Below are 24,219 nucleotides of genomic sequence, written 5' to 3' on the forward strand. Positions count from 1 at the left end.
CCCGTCCCCTCCAAACAGGGAAGATAGTAGGGGCGCCTTTTTAGGTCCCACATTCCCGAGGAACGTTCACCCACAACACAACGAGGCAGGCGCGCAGCCAGGGCCCGAGAACTCATCAAGACTGCCCTGCAGAACCCAGAGCTCGCGTCCTTTGTCGACGCGGCGCAGGATCCCAGATCAAACTCGTACGCAGCCACGGTGGTTGACCCCCAGGGCAAACTCCTGAACACAGCGTCCATCCAACACTCGACGGCGTCCGTCGCAGAGCAAGTAGCAGTGGCGCTGGCTTCTGTGCGATCCCGGGCGCACCAGATCTTCACAGACTCCAGGTCGGCAGCGATGGCCTTTCTCGCCGGCTCGGTCTCGGCCGAGGCTGCGGCGGTGCTTAGGACCCGCAAGCCAGGCACGGTCCGTCACGTCCATCACTTGGTTCCAGGCTCTCACAGGGCCGAACGTCTCTCCCGGCTCGATCAACCCCATGAGCTGGCCCACGACCAGGCGCGAGGTCTCGTCAACCGCGCCGGTCTGAGGGGCCCCGGCTTCGCAGGGGATCGACCGGACCACGGACCCGCTGCTTACTTCCACGACATCACGGCTCACTACCAGCTGGGACCGCAGGCAGTTCCCGGCTCCTCACCCGAGCTCGGCAGACCCCAGGCCTCGGTGTTGAGAATGCTGCAGACGGGCTCATTTCCGTCTCGATCTAGGCTGAGCCACTACGCTACGGGTGTGGACCCCCGCTGCCCCGACTGCGGCGAGGAAAGGTCCACCTTTAATCACATGCTGTGGCAATGTTCAGCATTGCACCACTCGCCTTTTAACAGGCAAGAAGACTGGGAAGAAGCCGTCAAGAGCGACGACCTTTCAATCCAGCTTCGGGCTGTCCAAAGGGCCTGCGAAAGGGCCGAAGATCATGGTCTTCCGCCCCCGGTGCAGGTGCGGCCCTCCGACTACGTCATAGTCCCTTAGGACAAAATAAAGTTTCTCGTCTGTCTGTCTGTCTGCTATGAATAAACGAATCGTATCGTCTGATGGTCGCTGTTTTTCTCCGAATTTGATCAGACCGATTCCGCAGGCACTCTGCAGTCTCGAGCTTTGGGGACCCTCGTCTGTATATTTTCTATGTTGTAATTACGTTAAAACGTACTACTAAAATTTATTGATAGACTGATTGGTTGAATAATTTATTATTGATTCATTGATTGATTGATTGATAAGCAGGAGATACCTTGCGCCAACCAAACTGCTTTTCGGGGAAAAGAAAGGGAAAAAGCGAAGGCTGAGGGAAACTTCCCGTAAGCTCGGCTAGGGACAAACGGTGCAAAGCGCGTCCTCTTCCGTGGTACCTAGGGAAAGGCAGACTTTGAGAAGCAAATGTCTCATGATGTCTCTCTCGCAACTCACGCATGGTGCCAGCGCTAACGTTAGCAAATGCCATTCCATGTTTAAAATCGGATATTTGTCGGGGCTGCAAGTTAACCAAAGATCAGTAAGCCGGTTGACTGCGAGAGCCCACTGTAAAACCACAAATAAGAAAGTGCAGGGTTACATGGGTTGGGCCTCTTTTGAAGTCAGAGAAGCGCAGAGCTAAATTAGTTTTGAAGACTCATGAACATGGATCAAAATAAATGGACGGCTAAAGTCCACAACTATATGTATCTGTATTTGAAAAGCGGGGACAAAGAATGGAGGAAGAGGTTAAGAAAGTTTGCAAGCAAGTACAGGGTAATTGAAAGTGTAAACAGACAACCAGGAGTCGTAAGAAAAAAAGACTGAGAAACAGAGACAGTAAATTGAATGCAAAGAATGGAGGGAAGAACATGGAGATTTACAAGAATGGACAGAAAGAAACCAGAAGAGAAAATCTGAACGATAACGCAAAGTACCGCTTTTGTCCTTAGGCTGCTTGCCTAAGGACAAAAACATACCAGAGCAAATACTCGCAAAAAGATGGGTAATATGTACGTTGCAGAGAAAATCCGGGGACCACTCAGCATATGCTAATGGGATGCGAAGGGTACCCGGTGACACACGAAGGGAACGTACCTACACCTAGCATAAGCACTTGGATTTAAAGTGGACAGAAGCGTCAAGCGGTCAGCAGTTGAGATAGGCAAGATACGTTTAGAGTATTGACGGCAAAAAAACAACAGAAGAGATTGATACGACCGGGTCCGTTACAGGCATAGGTAGCGGAACACGGTAGATACAGGAGTTTTGGGATGATAAAAAGATTAAGGAGCAAAAATGCTAGAATGAAAAGCATGTATGGGATGCCTGATTCGTTCAAAGCAGGCTAGGTGACTATTGATTACAACCCTGTTTCAAAGGGGATGCCAGTAAATTATTATCTTGATAATGATCATGGTGCTATCGGGCTCAGTATGAGCTGAAACACGCGAGCGCGTGGCGAAGCGCTGTGCCAGACTGGATAGTAGCGCCGTCTGGCGCCGTATTCCCGGCCTAAAGAGAGAAGGTTATGCTGTTCTTTCGACCCCCATCGCCAGTTTATCCCTGCTCTTGCCCTGGGCCAGGCTTAATGAAATCTATGCTCCACGAAAAGATAACAGACCAGAGGACAGCTTTTGCGCGAGCTACGCGTCATTTATGCTTCTGAAAATGAAAAATGCCGTCACCTCAGAGCTTAACGCTTGATTGATTACTTTTCGACACGTCATTAAACAGATTTCTGTATTACCGCTCAATGCCTAACTTGCCCTTTCTACGTTGAATCGCAGCAAAAACGTCGCTGCGATATCTCCCTTTCTCATCTGCGATATTTCACCGCACAAAAAGTTTCCACCGTCTGTAGTGACCGTTTTCGTGCGGCCAAGATTCGGCACATGAAACTCTGGAAAAGAGCAGGGGCGACGTTCGAAGCAACGAATCCTGGGCTTGTACGTGCCAAAACCACGATTTGATTATGAGGCACGGCGTAGTGGAGGGCTCCCGATTAATTTTGACCATCAGGGGATACTTAACGTGCCCCCAATGCACGGTCGTTCTTGCATTTCGCTCCCATCGAAATGCAGCCGTCGGGGCCGGGATCTGATCCCGCGACCTCGTGCTTAGCAGGGCAACGCCATAGCCGCTAGGCCACCACGGTGGGTGATGTTCCACCCAACAACCGCATAACTGTCACCCTTTGAGTCTGGAACACAGCCCCGATCGGCGCCACTATCCAACCTGGGAGAACGCTTAGCTGCGCCTTCGCACGTTGTAACTCATACTGAGCGCGATTGTACACATGTATAAGCAGCAATGCGGTCAACTAAAACGCTCCCGCTGAAGGGATGTTCGGCCATGTTTCCCACCGCGGTTACGATGCGCCAGCGAGCGTGATAGTGTGCACAAGTCAGCAGACGCAACGTGAACTGTCGCACCGCATAACACTCGGCGGTTGTTCTGTAATATGCCTTAGGTAGTGCCCCCAGAAGGCCACGGTAAAATGTTAAAAGCAAAATTTTATTCCATGCATAATGGCGTATGTAACGAGCACTGGCGGATAAGCGCTGGTGGTTTGCGTGTGAAACCACCGGTCTTGCGGCAGGAGTGTTTACATATTCTTGCGAAACACTTCATTCCGATTAAAACCAATCCCTTCTGCATAGCAGATGAAATTCGGTACTTCATTGAGAGCTTAACGAGGTCACTTGGGAAACTATAGGACAAACAAGCATTTAGTTCGGAAGCTGTCGCAAGATTCGTCGACGGCTAGTTCATTCACGCACTCACGCCTGTTGTTCAGCCGCGCCGAACGTCGTCCTCTTCGGTCAGGGTGTCCGCGCTGCAACCGCACTTCGAGCCATTGGTCAGGGTGCTGGCGCTCGACGCTAAGCTGTAGGAGGCGCGGGATCCTCCGTACGACCAAGCACGAACCCTGTCCACTCCGTGGTCGATGCCCACGGCACCGGTGCCTTCGGTGAAGGTCGCCGACCTCGGTCTTAAGGCCCCTTCTAGCGGCTCCGCGGTACGTTCGTTCATGTCGCTGATGCTGTGCGCGACAGATCCAAATCCGCTGGAGGCCGAGTCGGAACCTGGCAACAGAGGACGCTGCAAGTCACTGTCCTCGGATGGGCAGCAGGAAACGCAGCAGCCCATGGTTTAAACTCTTTGCCGTTTCTGTGGGTAATGCGAAGAAAACTGCAGCGACCGTAGTGTCTCTTCGTCGAAGATGCACTCCTTTCGCACCTTATTCAATTGCTCTGCTCCCAAACGTTCACCGTCAGAATCCGTCGTCCGTTGCCTTTGTGACCAGCAAGAGTTCAGCACTCAACCGAGACACTAGCTGCAGTCCGGCAGCTCCGTCCAATTTCTGCGCTTTTAAAAGAAAGCGGCCACAATTATCGCGAGCTTCGTATTTCTGAGCCACGTGCTTCGATGTCGTCACTTTATATACGGGTTTGAAGGCGGCTCAGCAACTGGTCAAAGCAGAAACTAAGGTCTATCGCGGTCACTGCAGGCGTCACGTATAAAGTACGATTGTTTGGAAAGAGACACGTTGATACCGCGTAAAGGCCGTGACTATACCGTGAAGCATTAATGACGCTGCATGAACAGTGGAATCACTCTGATCATGCGCGAACAAAACCTTCCAAAATGATAATTTCGGCTAAAAAAACATAATAAACATGGTAACACATGTCGCTTGCTTTCCTTTTCTTCCTTGTTCTGCTTTTTCTTTTTGTCGTTTTTAACCTTGCTGTGATTGGGAGCCATGCATGTTTAAGGATTATTTTTCTTCGATTCTACTGATTCCTTATGACACTGAAGCGCTCCGTGGTTATGGCGTTGCGCTGCTAAGCACGAGGTCACGGGTTCGGTGACCTCGGGTCACGCTCCATCGTAGCACGCACACTACGGGAAATGGAGAATACGCGCGCCAGCCAAACGATCACCAGTTTAATTTGCCGTCTCCACCTTGGGCGCATGCAGCGTGGAATGCGCACTCCTCCGACTCTTTCCTCACCTTCCTTTCTCGCCGCTGAACGTGGCAAACGATACTGATTTGAAAAATGCATTTTAACACACCCGTTGGAGCAATGCCGTAATCGTGAGGTCTGGGTATCTCGCGACTTTAGTCTCGTCAATTTAGAATACTCATTGAGGCCTTCTAGTGCGCGTAGGACAACAAAAAAGGCGTCAAAATTAAGATTGTAACGAAAAAAGACGCACCAAGTTAGCGTAGAGGTACGCAGGAAGTCCTAAAATGCGTAATTGCCGTAGCAAAAAAAAAAAAAGCCGAAATAAATCCCAGACGCGCTCGTTCAAACTGCACGTGCCCAAAGCCGGAACAGGAAGTGTGCCTTTCCTCCAACAGAAATGTGAGCCCATCCCGGAGATAGTGTATTTCGAGAAATGTAGCAGTCTAAATAACAAACCACATGGTACACTAATTATCAATGCGCACTAAAAGACCTCGTCTTTCTTCGGTGTCCACCGCTGGTGACTCGCCTTTTTTCCCTATCATCGGTTACGATGATGGCATCAAGACGCTGTATAATAAAGCCATATGACGTGACACGCGTGATTTCGAGTTATCTAGGAGGCGTTGACTAAGCACACGCATGAATCTCGCCCACATCCCTAGACCATTGAGCACAGCTCGCAAAGCAGCAACGTTTTGGTTCCTAGGTGTCGAGAGCATACAAACCCTTACGCACTGCTGCCGGCTGTCGTCATTCTTCAAGGAAGCCCGTAGAGTGGTCGGTACAGTCACCGGACGAAAGAACTTCGTGTGTAGCGTCGGAATTCTCAGCGGAAATTCACAACGCAGGATCACCTCAGCAGCGGCGACCACTTGGCACTCACTATCGACCGTACTACCAACATTATTCATCACGTTTTCCAGTTTATTCTCCGACACCACCTCAGAAAAAAAATTAAACCATGGGTTGCCTTTGCTCGGTATGCAAGCCCAGGAAAAAGCGATGCGACACCAACGAGCTCTGGGCGCTGATATTCCGGCCTCCCACGCGCAGGTGCGACTACCAGACATCGTCCTTTGAGAACGATCCCCCTCTTCCGCTGCCACCGCGACTGTGTCGACGACCGATTCCGGTTCCATCGCAACGACCTGACGGTTCCAGCACGAGCTGTGCCGGTTCGCCGACGCAGCCTGGACCATCTGGGCTACAACTGTCCATGCCACCGCTGCAACTATCTACGTCCACTGGGAGTCCCACGCAGCTACCGGCGCAGCCTGGAACGCTCACGAGATCACCACAGCGAGCCTGCCCGTACAACTCGAGCGGTTCTCGGCAGTCACATCGGCGAGCTAGATCGTCTCGACGAAGGCTTAAAATGTCGCCGCTCAGACTCGCCTCAATGAAACCGACGTTGGGAACCATCATGGAGGAGTCCACCGAAACCTAGGCCGGGACACCGGTTCCACGCCAGTTGGGGCTACATGCAGCTCTGACGTCCCGACAAAGGACTAAAGGTCTGCATTTTGGGACGCCGGCCCAAGACTCAAGTGCATGGCACCGTTGTTACGAAGACGTGCCATTCCACTAAGCAGGCGAAGTCCTGTAAGTTGGCTGAGGGGACCGCAGCTTGGGCGCGCTTCGTAAGTGTCTCGCTTAACTTAATTAGTACCGTGTTTTGGCAGAGTTACTAAATTTGTGACTGATAGCGTGTCAAGTGCATAAACTATATTTTGACCAGTGGGTATGGCGCGGATAGTATGATCAGCGTGTAAGGCAAGGTCTACCGGGCTTACATCAATTATATCGTGTGCTTTGTTTACCGGTGCACTGTGCGAAAACCTAAAACGATTTCGCCGTACCTAGTTGCCTGATACTTTTACGCGCATATAGCGCAAACGCATTTTCAATGGTGGGTTTCATTCTGCAATAGCCAAGCAGGCATTGCAATGTAAGGTATGCGCCGGATTCGCGATTGATGACGACAGGAATATATGTGCATGCCCTTTATGCACACCCTAGAGCATATCCACTCCGTATCTTTCTTCTTTTTTTTTAGAATTGCTCATGTACTGCATTCGCCTTATCTTGGCGCAATGAACTTGATCTTATTCTTTTATATTATTTTACCACCCGTATTATGTCTTCGTATACAGTTCCTTTTAAGCATGCCTTCAAGGGCGCAAGACCCATGTAGCATGACTTTTATTCTCTTGTGCTTCTTTTTAAGATCAGTGACTACGCCGTTGAAGGTGACAATGTAGGCCACACATTTGACACGGGGCACTTGCAGAAACACTGCGTAACTCTTTTCATCTCTTGTATGCCATGTATAATGATGCATTAACTGCTTTTAGTCACGCTCGTGCTTTATTTTTTAGCACTGAATATTGTGTCCGCGCTAGTTTATTCAAATAATATAAGGAGCTCCAAATATGACTGGTTTGCTTGGCCGAAGAAATAACTGAAACTGTCACTCTAAACGGCTCGATGATTTTGTGCAGTTCTAAATAAAACATGATCATGCAATAAGCCTAAGCTTTATTCGTTATCCTCCTTTATATCTCTGCTACGATTATACTAAAGGCGTATTCCATTGGCAGAACAGGAGCGGAGGCAAAGAGCACAGCCGAGCAGTAGGGCAGCGAAAGTGTGCCTCCGTGCCCTCCCTTTAAAATGAAGGCGAAGGTGTATCACGTGACCAGATTGCTTACTTTTTTTGCGGTGATGATCATGCCATTGCGGCCACACAGTGAACCAAAACGAAGGAAACAATACTAAATTAAAAGAACTGGAGGACGCTTAAGCTTCACCTTTCAGAGTGCAATGCGATAGCATTCAAAGATGACTGGCTGCTTATCCGGCTTGCCGGCAACTGCGGCTTTCTTTTAACGCGATTAGCGTTAAGGGCCCCGCGTCGCAGAAAATCCGGCGTCGGCGTGGATGTCAGCGTCCGTGGCGGAGAAAATAATCGCGAACCACCCCGACCGCGCAGGCCCTCCGCGTGGTGCAAGGTGCTAGTGAACAAAATTTGAATTTCTCACAGTGAAATCCTTCAGAACAATGGCAAATTAAGACTTAACCACAGCTTACAGACATGGTGGCGTCGGATTGCTATTTGAATGTACGAGAAAACATAATAACGTTACGAGAAAACTCAAACACAAACTCCTTTTGCCAGCCTTTCCACCATACCAACAGCGGCGCGCTCGGGTAGGCTACTTGCGAAAATCTTATCCAGATGGGGCTCGCATCCTCGGCAGGTCAAATTGGGACTTGGCCTGCCTACTGCGTTTTGGAGACGCGCGCGCGTCGGGGCAATATCAAACGATTAATAAAATATGAAAAAAAAGGTCCCAGGGCCTTCACATTTTAATATAAGACGACATATATTGCCACTCGAAAAACGTCTTCCCAGCGATGCATTTCTGTTTAAAAATTAAGCCGACTTTAAGGGGATCGGTGTAAGCTTGGTCTTTGTAAGCTGGCTTTCCCACGTTCTGTTTTGCAGTGAACCCTACTTAAAGAAAAATGCGATGCTAACGGGGCCCGATAACGCTATCGCGTCCCACTCTTAAGCGCGAAGCTTAAGCGTCCTCCAATTTTTTATTGCGATAGCAATTATATGGACACTCAAAAGCAGATTTTTGCCGTCGGCGTCGCCGTCGTCGTCGCCGTGAGGTTCCGTGTGACGTCAATGGAGATGAAATCGTCGCCGCGCGCCGAACGCTGTATGTGTGAGTGAAAGGGCACGAGGGGCGCGCGCTTTCACGGGGAGTGAACGCACGGCGGAGAACAAACGCGCGTTCTGCGCCGTGCTCGCTTAAGGGCTGCAGAAGTAGGCGTCTCTTTCCACCTTTACAATCACCATATATGTAGAGCAAACGCATTGGCGCTGAGCCGTGCTCCCTCAAGGGCTGCTGCAGAAGATAGCGCCAACCTTTCCCTTTCCCTCAAGAACCACTTATCATCATCATCAGAGCAAACGCACCTTCTTCTGACGCGCGAGAGGCCGTGGGGGAGGGGGAGGGAAGGGCGGCGACGTTTAGCTGCGGCACCAAGTGCCTATTTAGATCAGGCTCCGGCAACGGTCACCAACGCCGCACGCATTTTGAGCGAACGCGGGCAAAACGCCGACGGCGTCGACAACAGTTCTGCGTGTTCCGGTGCTGCTGCATGTCCAAGTTTAAACAGCTGATAAAGCTACTATCATTACTCCGTATAGCTCTCTACAAATTTGTTATCGCAATTGATGCTCCGCCTTTCAGGTGAAACTGCGACAACTTTTTTTTTCTGCAACTTCGCCTCCGCATGCGTCTGCCGAGGAGGCTAGCGCCATCTGGATGGTATTTTTGCAAGGACAAAACCACGGCGCACCGCTGTATGCGTGGTAGAAATGCTGGAGAAGGGGCTTGTGTTTGCGTTTCCGCATAAGAGAATTGTTTTCTCGTATGTTCATATTACAATCATACTCTATCGCGTCTGTAGCTTGTGGTTACGTCGTACTTTATGATTTTTCTGACGCATTTTACTTTCGGAAATTCGATTAGTTCACCAGCGCCTCAGCGCCACGCGGAGGGCCTGCGTGGTCGGGGTGGTTCGGGATGATTTTCTTGACGGTGGATTTTCTGCGACGCGGGGTCTTTAACGCTATCACGTTAAAATGATCCATCGCGTTTGCGTCACGTGACTTCCTTCGCACCCCGCTTTTTGCGCCGGAGCAGCTCGAGCTGCTCTCGGCGTCGCCAAAATGCTCCTGTTCTGCCATGTTATGACAGCACTGCTGCTCCTGTTCACTCATTCGAACGCAGCTACACTTGAGAGATCATTGTGGGGACGCTTTTGAGTGCTCCTGCTCGCCCGCAATGTATTGCAAGGTACGGAAGCACCGCAATCAAAATGTATTACTCCGTGCATTTCGTGCTCAAGTTTTGCGGTCACACTTTTTCACGCGAGCCCAGTGCAAGCCTGCGCGTCAGGTTCCACAACGGCTCGCAATTAAAAAAGCAATGCGAGAAGAAAAAAATTGCAGTGGTTTAGCTTTGGTTAACCCTGGTTGATAAGCGAAAGCTTCACTGTCCTGGCTACTGCGGCAATGTCTCCTTTAAAGGCCTAAATATAGTTCGGCGTAGCGTGAACGCGCGCACACGTTATGTCACGTTGGCGAGAACAACAGCGGCTATAGTTCGACCGATGGTTCGACGTACTGGCGCCGCCAACGCTCCGACGCGTCCGGCGTCTGATGACGCTCGCCCGCGTGCCGATAAGCTATAAACGCGCCTTAATGCTCTCTTGCAGTTTGACCTCTAGCTCTCAAGGTGAAAACTGTTGAGTCGCTGACGGCTGCACGAGGTAACACGAAGCTTTCGCTTCAAAACAACGAAACAGGAACTGGAGGCGATCCTAATCCGTGACTTAGGTGTCTCGTAGTGGCACTCGCACCTCGGCGTTGGTGTGCCCTGGTGTATTCCTTGAGTTAACCTTGTGTTATTAAAGTGAAGTATGACACAGACGCAGATAATGCTGGCGAATGCTTGTTGTAAACGATGTCAACTACACTACACTACACGTGGCCCGGCGTCCTCGTCGTCTACTTCCATGGCGAACGGAACTGGCTTGAAACCGGCACGTTACCACCATCATCACCAGCCTATTTTTACTTCCACTGCAGGACGAAGGCCTCTCCCTGCGAAATCACCCCTGTCTTGCGCTAGCGTATTCCAACTTGCGCCTGCAATTTTCCTAACTTCATCATCTCATCTGGTTTTCTGCCGACGTCGACAGCGCTTCCCTTCTCTGGGTATCCATTCTGTAACCCTAATAGTCCACCGGTTATCCATCCTACGCATTACATGGCCTGCCCAGCTCCATTTCTTCCGCTTAATGTCAAATAGAATATCGGCTATCCCCGTTTGTTCTCTGATCCACACAGCTCTCTTCCTGTCTCTTAACTTTAGTCCTAAGATTTTTCGCTCCATTGCTCTTTGTGCGGTCCTCAACTTGTTCTCAAGCTTCTTTGTTAACCTCCAAGTTTCTGCCCCATATGTTAGCACCGGTAGAATGCAATGATTGTACACTTTTCTTTTGAACGACAGTGGTAAGCTCCCAGTTAGGATTTGGCAATGTCTGCCGTATGCACTCCAACCCAATTTTATTCTTCTGTAAATTTCTTTCTCGTGATCAGGATCCTCTGTGAGTAATTGACCTAGATAAACGTACTCCTTTACAGACTCTAGAGGCTGACTGGCGATCCTTAATTCTTGTTCCCTTGCCAGGCTATTGAAGACTATCTTTGTCTTCTGCATATTAATCTTCAACCCCACTCTTACACTTTCTCGGTTAAGGTCCTCAATCATTTGCTGTAATTCGTCTCCATTGTTGATGAATAGGACAATGTCATCAGCAAATCGGAGGTTGCTGAGATATTCACCGTTGATCCTCACTCCCAAGCTTTCCCAGTCTAAGAGCTTGAATACTTCTTTTAGGCATGCAGTGAATAGCATTGGAGAGATTCTGTCTCCTTGCCTGACCCCTTTCTTGATAGGTTTCTTTCTACTTTTCTTGCGGAGAACCAAGGTTGCTCTGCAATCCTTGTAGATATTTGCCAAGATATTCACGTATGCCTCTTGTACTCCTTGATTACGCAATGCCTCTATGACTGCTGGTATCTCTACTGAATCAAATGCCTTTTCATGACCTGTGAAAGCCATATAGAGAGGTTAATTGTACTCCGCGGTTTTATCGGTTACCTGATTGATGACATCGATATGATCCATCGTAGAATATCCCTTCCTGAAGCCAGCCTGTTCCCTTGGTTGGCTGAAGTCAACTGTTGCCCTGATTCTATTGGAAATTATCTTGGTGAATATTTTATACAATACTGAAAGCAAGCACGCACATGGCGCCAAACCTTACTGATGTGGTGGGTATCTTAAGTGTACGATTGTGTGCTTTGGTGTACGGCAGTTAGACTTTCCTGAATTGTTTCTAATTATTCGTGTCATTAGACTAACTCAATTTGTAGCTAAACTTATGCTCTGGTGTCACATCTATCATCAGCATTAAGTAGAACCATCGATGTAGTAGTATTTATTATATGATTTTTTTTAATTTAGAAACATTTTTTTGAATTTAGCGAAAACCGGAAGTCGGTGGTCGATCGGAAGTCACTGCTTAAGAAACGAAGTATCACTCGCTGCTCGTGCCACTAAAATGATCTATAACATCGTATTTAGCAGCTCTACAACACAGCTTGTTCATGTTTAAGAAGCAAAACATTTTCACTTAGTACTGAGCTTAGTACTGAGTACTGAGATACATGGTTACGAAAATTCAGAACAAACACAAGGGACAAAGAAGGAAATGCACAAAACGAGCGCTGAATTTTCATACCCATGAATCCAACATTCGAAGTAGCCCGATTAGCATTCTTGATTCACCTAAATAGATAATTCCACATAATTGCTGGTAAAAGCACCGAACTATTACTTGATGCGAAAGCACTATTGCAGAAATTCTTGCTAGCCTCCGAAGTGTTGCACGCTATGTATGAGACGGAGTATAGTTTAATTCGACAACTACATGTGTGCTGAATATACGGTACAGGGTGCACATCTGAAAGTGTTGATTTAGCCGCTTGCCACGTCAACAGTGGGATGGAATTTATCGGCCAAGAACTCTGCATTGTTCGGCGTACGCAAAAATCTTTGGCATTTCAGTATTGCCCACTGTACCACCGCGTGGTTTTCAGATGCATAGCAAGCTTAGGTGCTTTAGTGGTACCATAGTCTCTTGACAAAAATGTTGCCAAAGGACTCTGGTACCACTAGATTCATAATTATCTTTATGGCTTTTAATTATGCAGAAACATCATCGTTGTCAAATGAATATCGTACATAGTATAACCTGTTCGTTAGGCTAACACTATGCCTGGTACCGCTAAGACAATTGAATTTAAAAATTATTTTCATTGCTTACGCTGCGACATCATCATTGCGTGGCCAATCGCAATTAAATATTTTATAGGAAACAGCCCACGCTTAGAATAAATGCTGTTCTTTCAGCAAGGAATACAGCGTCCATTCACGCTGACTTTATCGAAGATAAAGTTGAAGTTCTTATTTGCTCCTTTTCGTAAGGAGGCAAATAAACTGTCAAAATCTTCAACTTTATCGGAAGTAAAAAAAAGCATGCGTGAAAATGATGGGACGAATCATTACAAATTAACTAATATTTCATTCCAAAGGACTTTAATTATTGTGTACCTATATACATGCACTTACCACTTTAGATGTGTGTAGGCTTTCCGCTACAGTTGTACGCGCTCATCGTAAAAATGTTATACAATGGTGCAATCCTCAAAGCATGGTTCTCAACTGCATTCAACGCAATGTCGTGTCAGGTGGTTATCTCTTGCAACCTTTCAGGCCTTACCTCAATGTTCGCGAATGCGGTCATTAGGACACCGCCCCATTTATCCGACGTAGAAATGTCCCCAGGGAAGAGGGCGTTGTTAAACGACGTTGTATCGGCACTGAACCGTTGTCTTTTTTGCAACTGATTTTTGTCGGTCTCTCGGCTGACCTTTCTGCATAGGCTAGCAAACTTTTTCGGGCCAGTGGGGGCCTTCAGCATTCATGCCGCTAAGAACGTGACATTAGGATGTTGTTCAAGGCCCCAAATACACTTAGTAGCCTATACGAAACACTCAATGCTATACAACACTAATTGTTGTTGCATAAAAAAAAAGGGGGGGGGGACATCGACAGAAGTTTAGGTGTCGGTAGAATGTTGTTTATGAGATTCGGCTTCTCTGTGGACGTTTCTTTGTGGACAAACGGTTGTTGTGTGAACGACCGCATGATATGTCGAACGCTCAAACAAGGCCTGTAAGCAAGGAAGAAGTGGAAACCTTATACTGCATCGCGTTAAATGCGGTATAGTAATCCACTGTTTAAATATTGTACCACTGCATGAACCTTCCATAATGAGCGGGCGCGGCTAATATGGGGACTTCAACTTCCAAAAAAGTCGCGATGCATGCGTAAGTTACCCATCCATTTCACTCGTTCCGAAGGAAACATTGTTCCTACTGGGGTGATTATGTACCATCATTTCCACGCATGCTTCTGTTCTGTGTCAATTTGTTGCGCAGGAACATTAAATTACCCTCCTCGGAAAAAAAAATTTCTGCACGAACCATCGCTGACGATCGATATTAATAGCCGGACGCTTCGAGAAAACTAATCGCTTTAATGTGCGTATTTGATACAGTGTGGATATATCCGTAGCACTTGTTATATTGCGTAATTATGTAGACAGCACAGCCGCTAACAAGCACATCTGTAGTCGTAGCACAATTATCTTCAAATAACAGCGCGTAACAAAATAGTGGTAGAACATAGAAGAACATAGACAGCGCTGACTTCCAACTGGTCTTTATTTCTCAGAGGGCGAAAACCAGCTGGAACTCAGCGCTGTGTATGTCTCTTCTATGTTCGTCCATTGCTTTTTCACGCGCTGTTGTGTCAGGATCGAATCCCGGCCACGGCGGCCGCATTTCGATGGGGCGAAATGCAAGAACGCCCGTGTACAGGCGCATTGGGGGCACGTTAAAGATCCCCTGGTGGTCTGAATTATTGTGGAGTCCCCCACAACGACGTGCCTCATAATCAAATCGCGGTTTTGACACATCATCATCAACATCAAGATCATCAGCCTATACTTATGTCCACTGTAGAACGAAGGCCACTCCCTGTGATCTCCAATTACACCTGTCCTTATCTAGCTTATTCCAACTTGCGCCTGCAAATTTCCTAACTTCATCACCCCGCCTAGTTTTCTCCCGTCCTCGACTGCGCTTCCCTTCTCTTGGTATCCTTTCTGTAACTCTAATGGTCCACCAGTTATCCATCCTACGCATTACATGGCCTGCCGAGCTCCAGTTTTTCCGCTTAATATCAACTAGAATATCGGCTATCCCCGTTTGTTCTCTGATCCACACCGCTCTTTTCCTGTCTCTTAACTTTAGGCCTAACATTTTCGTTCCATCGCTCTTTCTGCGGTCCTTAACTTGTTCTCGAGCTTCTTAGTTAACCTCCAAGTTTCTGCCCATATGTTAGCACCAGTAGAATGCAATGATTGTACACTTTTCTTTTCAACGACCATGGTAACCTCCCAGTCAGGATTTGGCAATGCCTGCCGTATGCACTCCAACCCAATTTTATTCTTCTGTAAATTTCTTTCTCATGATCAGGGTCCCCTGTGGGTAATTGACCTAGATAAACGTACTCCTTTACAGACTCTAGAGGCTGACTGGCGATCCTGAATTCTTGTTCCCTTTGCCAGGCTATTGAACATTATGTTTGTCTTCTGCGTAATAATCTTCAACGCAACTCTTACTTTCTCGGTTAAGGTCCTCAGTCATTTGCTGTAATTCGTCCCCATTGTTGCTGAATAGGACAATGTCATCTGCAAACCGAAGGTTGCTGAGATATTCGCCGTTGATCCTCACTCCTAAGCCTTCCCAGTGTAAGAGCTTGAATAATTCTTCTAAGCATGCAGTGAATAGCATTGGAGATATTGTGCCTCCTTAATTGCCTGACCCCTTTCTTGATAGGTTTCTTTCTACTTTTCTTGCGGAGAACCAAGGTTGCTGTGCAATCCTTATAGATATTTGCCAAGATATTCACGTATGCCTCTTGTACTCTTTCATTACGCAATGCCTATATGACTGCTGGTATCTCTACTGAATCAAACGCTTTTTCATAATCTATGAAAGCCATATAGAGAGGTTTATTGTACTCCGCAGATTTCTGTATCACCTGGTAGATGACATATATGTATATTATCCATCGTAAAATATTCCTTCCTGAAGTCAGCCTGTTATCTTGGTTGGTTGAAGTCAAGTGTTGCCCCGATTCTATTGGAAATTATATTGGTGAATATTTTGCACAATACTGAAAGCAAGCTAATGGGTCTATAATTCTTCAATTCTTTAGCGTCTCCCTTCTTATGGATTAGTATAATGCTGCAGTTCTTACAGCTCTCTGGTAGACTTCAAGTCGTGAAACATTGCGTATAAATGGCTGCAAGCTTTTCAAGCATGATATCTCCTCCATCTTTGAATAAGTCGACTGTTATTCCATCTTCTGCAGCAGCTTTTCCCGTGGTCATGTCTTGCAAGGACCTTCTAACTTCATCGCTAGTTATAGAAGGAGCCTCTGTATCCTGCTCATCACTATTTTGAATCAAAGTAGCTTGGCTGTTTTGGACACTGTACAGGTCGGTATAGAATACTTCCGCTGCTTTTACTATGTCATCGAAATTGCTGATGATATTACCCTGCTTATCTTTCAGTGCACACATTTTGCCTTGTCCTATGCCAAGTTTTCTTCTGACTGATTTCGTGCTGCGTCCATATTTTACTGCTTCCTCAATCTTTTCCAGGTTATAACTTCAAATATCCCTTACTTCCTTCTTGTTGATCAGTTCTGACAGTTCAGTGAATTCAATCTGGTCTCTCGAGTTTGACACTTTCATGTTTTGTAGTTTCTTTATTATGTCCTTTTTTACTTGGGAGAGCTTACCTACTAGTTGCCTTGGTGCCCTACCTCCCACTTCAATTGCTGCTTCTGAGATCAGCCTAGTCACGGTTTTATTCATTACCTCAATGTTGTCTTCATCTTCTTGTTCTAAAGCTGCATATTTGATTGCGAGCACCAGCCTGAATTGGTCTGCGTTTACCCTACTGCACCTAGGTTGGCCTGTTTCTTCTTGACTAATTTAATTCTTTCTCTCTTCAAATTGAGAGAAATCCTAGACCTCACTAGCCTATAGTCACTGCACTTTACCCTACCTAACACTTCTACATCCGGCACTATGCTGGGATCGGCAGAGAGTATGAAATCTATTTAATTTTTTTTCTCCATTAGTGCTTTTTTAGGTCCACTTCCTGTTGTTACGCTTCCTGAAGAAGGTATCCATTTTTCCGAGCCTCTTCCTTTCCGCGAATTCTACCAACATCTCTCCTCTAGTGTTCCTTGAATCGATGCCGTAGTTTCCAATCGCTTGCTCATCAGCCTGCTTTTTCCCCACTTTTGTATTGAAGTCTCCCATTACAACAGTATACTGAGTTTGCACCTTTTTCATCGCTAATTCAACATGTTCATAAAACTGTTCTATTGCTTCATCATCGTGACTGGAGGTTGGTTCGTAAGCTCTCATTATATACCTCCTATTCTGCTTGATTACGACGACTGCTACCCTCTCATTAATGCTGTAGAATTCATCAATGTTAGACGCTATGTCATTATGGATTAGAAATCCTACCCCGTATTATCTCTTATCTAGAAGACCTCTGTAGCAGAGGACGTGGCCGTTAGTCAGGACTGTATAAGCCTCACCTGTTCTTACTTCTCTAAGGCCAATCATATCCCAGGCGATGTCTGATAATTCCTCAAATAGCCCTGCTAAGCTAGCCTCACACGAGAATGTGCGGTTGTTGAACGTTGCCCGGTTCAGTTTCCAGAGGCGGCCTGTCCGGACCCAGATATTCTTAGCACCCTCTGCCGCGTCGCAGGTCTGACCACCGCCTTGGTCAGGTGCTCCGCAGCCGCTGGGGACTGAGGGCCATGGGTTAATTGTAGGAGTCATGAGGGAGGTAGTGGCCGAATACTGCACCAGGGAGGCCAGTTCCTTTTCTGTCGAGGGAGTGACTTTGTTAAAGCTTAATGGGCCTTCCTAATTTGGTTGCACCTCGACTAGTATAGCCCCCCTAGCTCTTTTTTTTTGTTGCCGGCGTCAGACGCCACTCCATGCCTGAAAATGTAGTGGACTGGAGGAGGATTCGAACTTACGACCTTCAGATGAGAAGCCCGGTGTTCGACCTCTGCTCCACGCCGCGCCTTATATGTATTATATCGTTTATATTAGTCATATAATAAGAGGCCAACAAACAATGATACCAAGGACAGCATAGGGGAAGTTATCTGTAGTTGTTATTTGAATTAGAGAAATGATAAATAAATGAAAATGAAAGTGGATGAAAAAACAACTGGCCGCAGGTGGGATACGAACCCACGTCTTCGCATGACACATGCGATGCTCTCACCAATTGAGCTGCCACGGCGCCGTTTTCCCATTCACTTTGTGGGGCATTAGTGTTTATCTACTAGAGCTAACCGTGGGAGTGTTAGCCAGCGCCATCACTCATGGCCTTGGCGGCGGATGTGGCGTATTCCTTTTGCCGCAGGCGTCACGTCTACGTAAACTTCCACTTTCATTTCCATTTCTTTATCAGTTCTTTAATTCAATTAGGAATTTTCTGATTGATAGTTTTGTTGTGATTTTATTTGAGAAGTTAATTAATAATAGCGAACTAGGCAAAATACAAGAAATAGTGTGACTTGTAGAGTTAGTGCAGCATAAGACCACAGCGCATATATATTGAGATACTTCTTTTCGGGCTAGCATTATGAAACATCGTTGCAGCGCACAAATAAACACGCACGAGAAGAGTAAGACAACAACGAACGTCGGTCTTCAACTGATATGTGTACACGAAAGGGGGGGGGGGGGCGCTGCTAGTGCACCGGACCGCTCAAAGATATTTTCTTGGTCCAGGCCACAATCATCAAAGGCGGTGAAAACTGAATGAATGCGAAAGTTTCACATCACTCATGTACAATCCTGCACATCTCCCACCCTACCTAGCTGACGCGACACACACATTTGCCCTGAGTACGCTAGGTCGATGTTTCATAATGCTAATCACAGCCAACTAGCCCAGCTGTCCACGCTTTTCGAGCTAGCTGGCAGCGATCCACGATTACATGACAGAGTGTTGCAGTCGAGCCATAAGTAATGGGTGTGGTCCTGTAGAGAGGGGTGGATTTTTTCTTGTGGTGCTTCGAACGGACAGCTGCCATCAAGGTTTCGTTTACCGCACCTATTCTGCTTTCACTCGAAGCTTCCATCCCGTCATCATGAAATCGTATCACATGACGTAGCGGAAAGCATCACCATTCTTGACCTGAAGTATACTAAAAAGTCGGCCTTATGTATTAGCCGCGATACACAGGCTGCTTCCTTGACAAGCACACTAAGCTGGCCAAAAGAGCGATAATCAATTCTAGCCTGTGCATCGTGGTAAACAATTCGTGTGGCGTCGCATATACAAGGTAGTATTATGTTGCAAGTTTGCGCTTGGTCGCATTTGTTGTGTTTGAGAGAAAACGTTAAATTTTAGTGAATATAGGGAGGAGAGTTTTGGTTTAGGGCGTGAACTTTGTTTCAAAAGTTCCCAAAATTTTGTAAGGTTGAGAAAATTGGAGCATGATGTTTACAAATCCGTAACTCTGTAACAAAACTAGGTATCGCAATTGTGGAAGCTGCATCCGTCTTTCTAGAGCGGAAAAATTGTATATATGAATTTACAGCTTGAGACGAAACTGTTATTATGTATATGAGGGTTTCGCTAAAATCATATTCACAACATAGTGGTACATTTCAAAGCGATGTACAGTAAATCAATTTCTACAGTTTAGATGTATTACAAGATACAGTTTACATAACTGTGATATAGTTCTTTAATTGCTGAGTTACGGCGTTGTGAATTAGGTACTTGCAGTTCCCCCCCCCCCCCCCGCTTTGCTTCTTACCGCAAATTTTGCACAAAGAAATGAAGGCCTAAGTTAAATATCTTACTCCATAGTCCCTACATAACATATTTTTACATGCAATAAAGCTCATCCAACCGGTGCAGTGGTTGCCGAGAAAACCGATTTCTCCGTTCCTTTACATTTAGATAGGAGCTCCCGAGCTGAAATTCTTAATAAGTTCCCCTACTCAATCCGCTCCGAACAACGAACTAAAGTTACGGAATATAAGTATCTTGGCCTCACGTAACTTTATTCGGTATATACGTAACTTTATTCACGTAACTTTATTTAACACACAATACTTGTGAGTTTTCTAAATTTGTGCTTATTCATTCACATGTTTACAGAAGTATTCGCTGCTTTGCTTGAGCTAACTGCTTACTTACACGTCATTGATAAGGCCAAAAGTAGAATATTAAAGCATCATGCGGGACCTTTATACACAAACAAACATCAGAGCTCTGGAAAGAATCCAGAGAAATGCTGTTCGTTTCGTATTTTTTAAGCATACAGCTGCGATGACTGTCTCACAATTAATCCAATCTAAGGCCATCAAAACCCTACAGTCCAAAAGAAAAACTTTACGCCTGCAGTTTTTATACTTACTATTTATTACACTTGACCTGGACCCTGCCTCCAATATAACCCAATAAAAGCCCGACAAACCCGTCATACTTATCCCCTTGGCATTATTTCCGTACTTTGCTACAAAAAGCTGTGCAAGTATTGCATGTCTCCCCAAACCAATTGCAGAATGTAACAAGCTTCCACATGCAAGTCTTCATTCTCTTGAAACCTTAGAATCCGCGGCATAGTTCTGTCTAGATTTCTTTACTGTTCTTGCAATAAAATTGATGCCAAGTAAGTAGTTTAAACGTTGTATTAAGCACTACTTCCACTTCTGGAAATGTTTTTTGTACTTTGAACTATTATAGTGTTAATATAATATTGAACTGTTGTGCTCTGTAATTGTTGCCTCTCCTGCTTGGGCATATTGTGCTTGCACTACTGAATAAATAAATCAAATCTATTTTAAATGTACGTATCTGCAGATGCGCGAAGATTGAATGTCCTGCCGCCTAGAGGGCGGCATAAAGCGCACACAAACACAAAACAATTATAATTTTGTGTGATAGGGTTCAACAGGATTAAACACCAATAACCTTCCGTAACATTAGGGGACTGTTAAAGTAATAACTAAAATTTGTAGCGCGAGATGTGGGTGCGGCTCACACCTGTCGCAAGTTCTTTTTCGTCCACTTTCATTTCATGCTTGCCTTCTTTTGTTCTACATTTTCCCTACGCTTTCTGTGGCTTTACTGCCCTTCTTCTACACAGGGTTATAATTTCAAAAATAATGCAGATCCCACTTACTGTGGGAATCGAAGGTATGCGAAGCATTTTGCAGGCTATGGCATCGATCCTGAGGTGGCGCGCTTGGACGAGTTCTTTGACTTTGTCCATGATTTCGAGCAGGCGCTCATTTCGGAGCTATGACATGCTGATGGTCATAAAGAACGTGGGCTCGCCTAGCTGCTCGATCATCGCGAACACGTTCCCCTTCCTCTGTTCCAAGTAGTGCCCCAGTAGTACGCCATCCTCGAGCTGCTCAAGTAAACCTCTGAGGACCGCAGTGTCTGAGTAGATGCATTTCGTAACGAAGCTGCGAACTTGCAAGAGCTTCTTTGTGAGCGTCAGGAGTCGATTGGCGTGCACGGGGTGTGAAACTTGCTGTTGAATCGCTGTAGACAGATAGATTCAAAATGCCTGAAATTTACAAAGAATGCTTAGCACAAAAGATCAAGTCCCTCGAATCCCCGTTTTCTTGTCGCTGATTACAGAATCAGCTTTTAAACAGTCCCGGAGCGCAAAGCTCCACTGCAAAGCTTCTGGACAATTAGAGAAAGCCAACCCTAAACTCAAGGCAGTATTTTGTAAGCGGGCTTTCGCGCGCAGCATAGGTGCAAAGTGGTGCAACACGACGCAATGGTGGCAACAGTTCCAGCAGGTTACGAGTGATAGTTTTAACAGCGTAACCACGAGTGAAACAGCGGAACGTCATAGTCCCTACGGCGATTGACTGAACAGTCCAAAGCAAGGCTAGTGCCTGGCCTTGCACCAAGCGGAATCCGCTGGAGTTCAAGCACAGCGGGACCAACTCAATATGAACCTTATATAAGGATCATAGTTGTCTTGCGTCGTGTTTTAGATGGGACAACAAAAGAATATGACGACACAAACGAACCTATGAAAGCCAAAACTAAGAAATCTTTTATCCATGTCAAGATAATATTTAATGACAAACCAGAATCTACATGAACATTAAAACTCAAGAACATAAACTTGTGAACACGGGGAAAACAAGAAAACAAAATATAACAGCACCAAACCCTTTGTCAAGTAAGGGTGTACGAAACCTAACCTTGAAAACCAAATTGGCATAGATATCCAGAATATCTTCCAGATGCTTCCATATAAGTTTCAGAATGATATCTTGAGAACATTTTATTCAGCAAAATGTTTCGCCTTTGCACTTCTTGGAGGGCTTGGGAAGCTTCAAAAATGCAATGAAAGGCTCGTTGGTTATTGACTATATGTGCGCTGAAGGGCGTGACATTCTTGCTTTTTATTGCGATAGCAATTATATGGACACTCCAGGCGCATTTCTGACGTCGTCGTCGCCGTCGTGGTTGTCGCCGTGAGGTTCCGTATAAAGTGCCAGGGCGATAACATCGTCGCCGCACGCCGTATGCTGTATGTGCGAGTGAAAACGTGCCGATCATGGCTCAATCTCGCGCACGCAAGGGAGGCAAGCAGGAAGGAAGCGCGCCGTCTTCCAGTCGCGCGCGACGCTCCGGAGGAAGGGTAGGGAGGGGGGCGCGTACTACTCCGGGCGGCCCTAGCTGCCGCGCGCAAGGCTCCGGGGGGGGGGGGGGGGGGGGAGGTAGGAAGAGGGGCGTTCTGCGCGGCGCGCGCTACGCGCTGTATCTTGAAAGCAATCTGCAGAAGGTATAGTCAATTGATGCTTCGCCTTTCAGGTGAAACTGCGACAACTTTTTTATTGCGATAGCAATTATATGGACACTCCAGGCGCATTTCTGACGTCGTCGTCGCCGTCGTGGTCGTCGCCGTGAGGTTCCGTATAAAGTACCAGGGCGATAACATCGTCGCCGCGCGCCGTATGCTGCATGTGCGAGTGAAAGCGTGCGAGGGTGAGCCACCGATCACGGCTCAATCTCGCGCACGCAAGGGAGGGAAGCAGGAAGGAAGCGCGCCGTCTTCCAGTCGCGCGCAACGCTCCCGAGGGAGGGTAGGGAGGGGGGGTGCGTTCTACTCCGGGCGGCCCTAGCTGCCGCGCGCAAGGCTCTGGGAGGGGGGGGGGAGGTTGGAAGAGGGGCGTTCTGCGCCGCGCGCGCTACGCGCTGTATCTTGAACGCAATCTGCAGAAGGTATAGAGTCGACCATGCGCTGTGCTTTTTTGGCTTTGCGTTGATGCAAGCGGTAGCACGAAGGTCAATTCGATCGCTGCTGCCCCACGCTTACTCACTCTAGCGTTTTGACAGTGAATGAGATGCGTTCATGTTTGCTTGTGCACGCGTGACACCATGCTAGTTAATTTAGTTAGCATGCCTGTCTTTACAAGCTTACACCGCCGATAAAACTGCTACCCTTGCTTGGTATAGCTGTCCACTAATTTGCTATCGCAACTTATGCTTCGCCTCTCGGGCGAAAATGCGATTTTCTCGCAACACAAAATGTTTCGATTGTTATTTAATACACTACCTTCACATCAGGCACACTTTTCGGGTGGATGAATAGCCACATCGTACATTTAGAAAAAGTCAAGAAAGCAAGAATGTCACGATATGTACTGTAGGTCAGGGAACGTGACGAAAAATCGTAGTTGAAATAGCCCAAACGGTAACAAACAAATGAACGTCTAAAGCTGCGCAGTGAGGCAGAAAAAAAAGTTTTGACAAAAGGGCTCTCAATTACACCTTCTGTTCAGTTCTCTAAAAGGCATCAAATTAATAGTATTTCGTGTGTTTTGTGATGCGGGGCTTCTTGGACATGTGGCCTCTGGTATGCTGTGCCTTCGCTATCATTTTTTGCATGACATTCTTCACTGCTGCTCTACAAACAGCATGGTGTCTGGGTTTCAAACCAAGTGAGTAAGCAGAACTCTGTGCGCACGAATATGTGCTGTAACTGCAGACTGCCTCACTTATAGCAGTCTCCATTGCAATCAGTGAAGCATTTTAAATGCGAAGCACTTCTTGGCGAACATCTGCCACTTCAATATCTATCTATCTATCTATCTAAGAGGGGAGATCAAAAAGTTTTGCAACTTGGCTATAAACAAATATCTGAAAATGATCTCCTTTTGTTTGGCTCATATCTGCAGCCTAGCCAGGTCTCAATATCAAGCCTTCCAGTTCGTTACTTGGTCTACATCAGTCAGTCAAATATGGCGTCCTCCCACGATTTTAAGCGCGAGTACCGGAGCGTTATCAATTTTTTCTGCTAAAAAAAGGAAGTTCCGCTAAAGAAATCCACAGTGGGATGGTGAATGTGTATGGCAATGAATGTCCTTCATATGCTACAGTGACTCGGCGGTTCAATTAGTTTAAACG

The sequence above is a fragment of the Dermacentor silvarum genome, chromosome 9 (assembly GCF_013339745.2).
Source record: "Dermacentor silvarum isolate Dsil-2018 chromosome 9, BIME_Dsil_1.4, whole genome shotgun sequence".
Classification (NCBI taxonomy): domain Eukaryota; kingdom Metazoa; phylum Arthropoda; class Arachnida; order Ixodida; family Ixodidae; genus Dermacentor; species Dermacentor silvarum.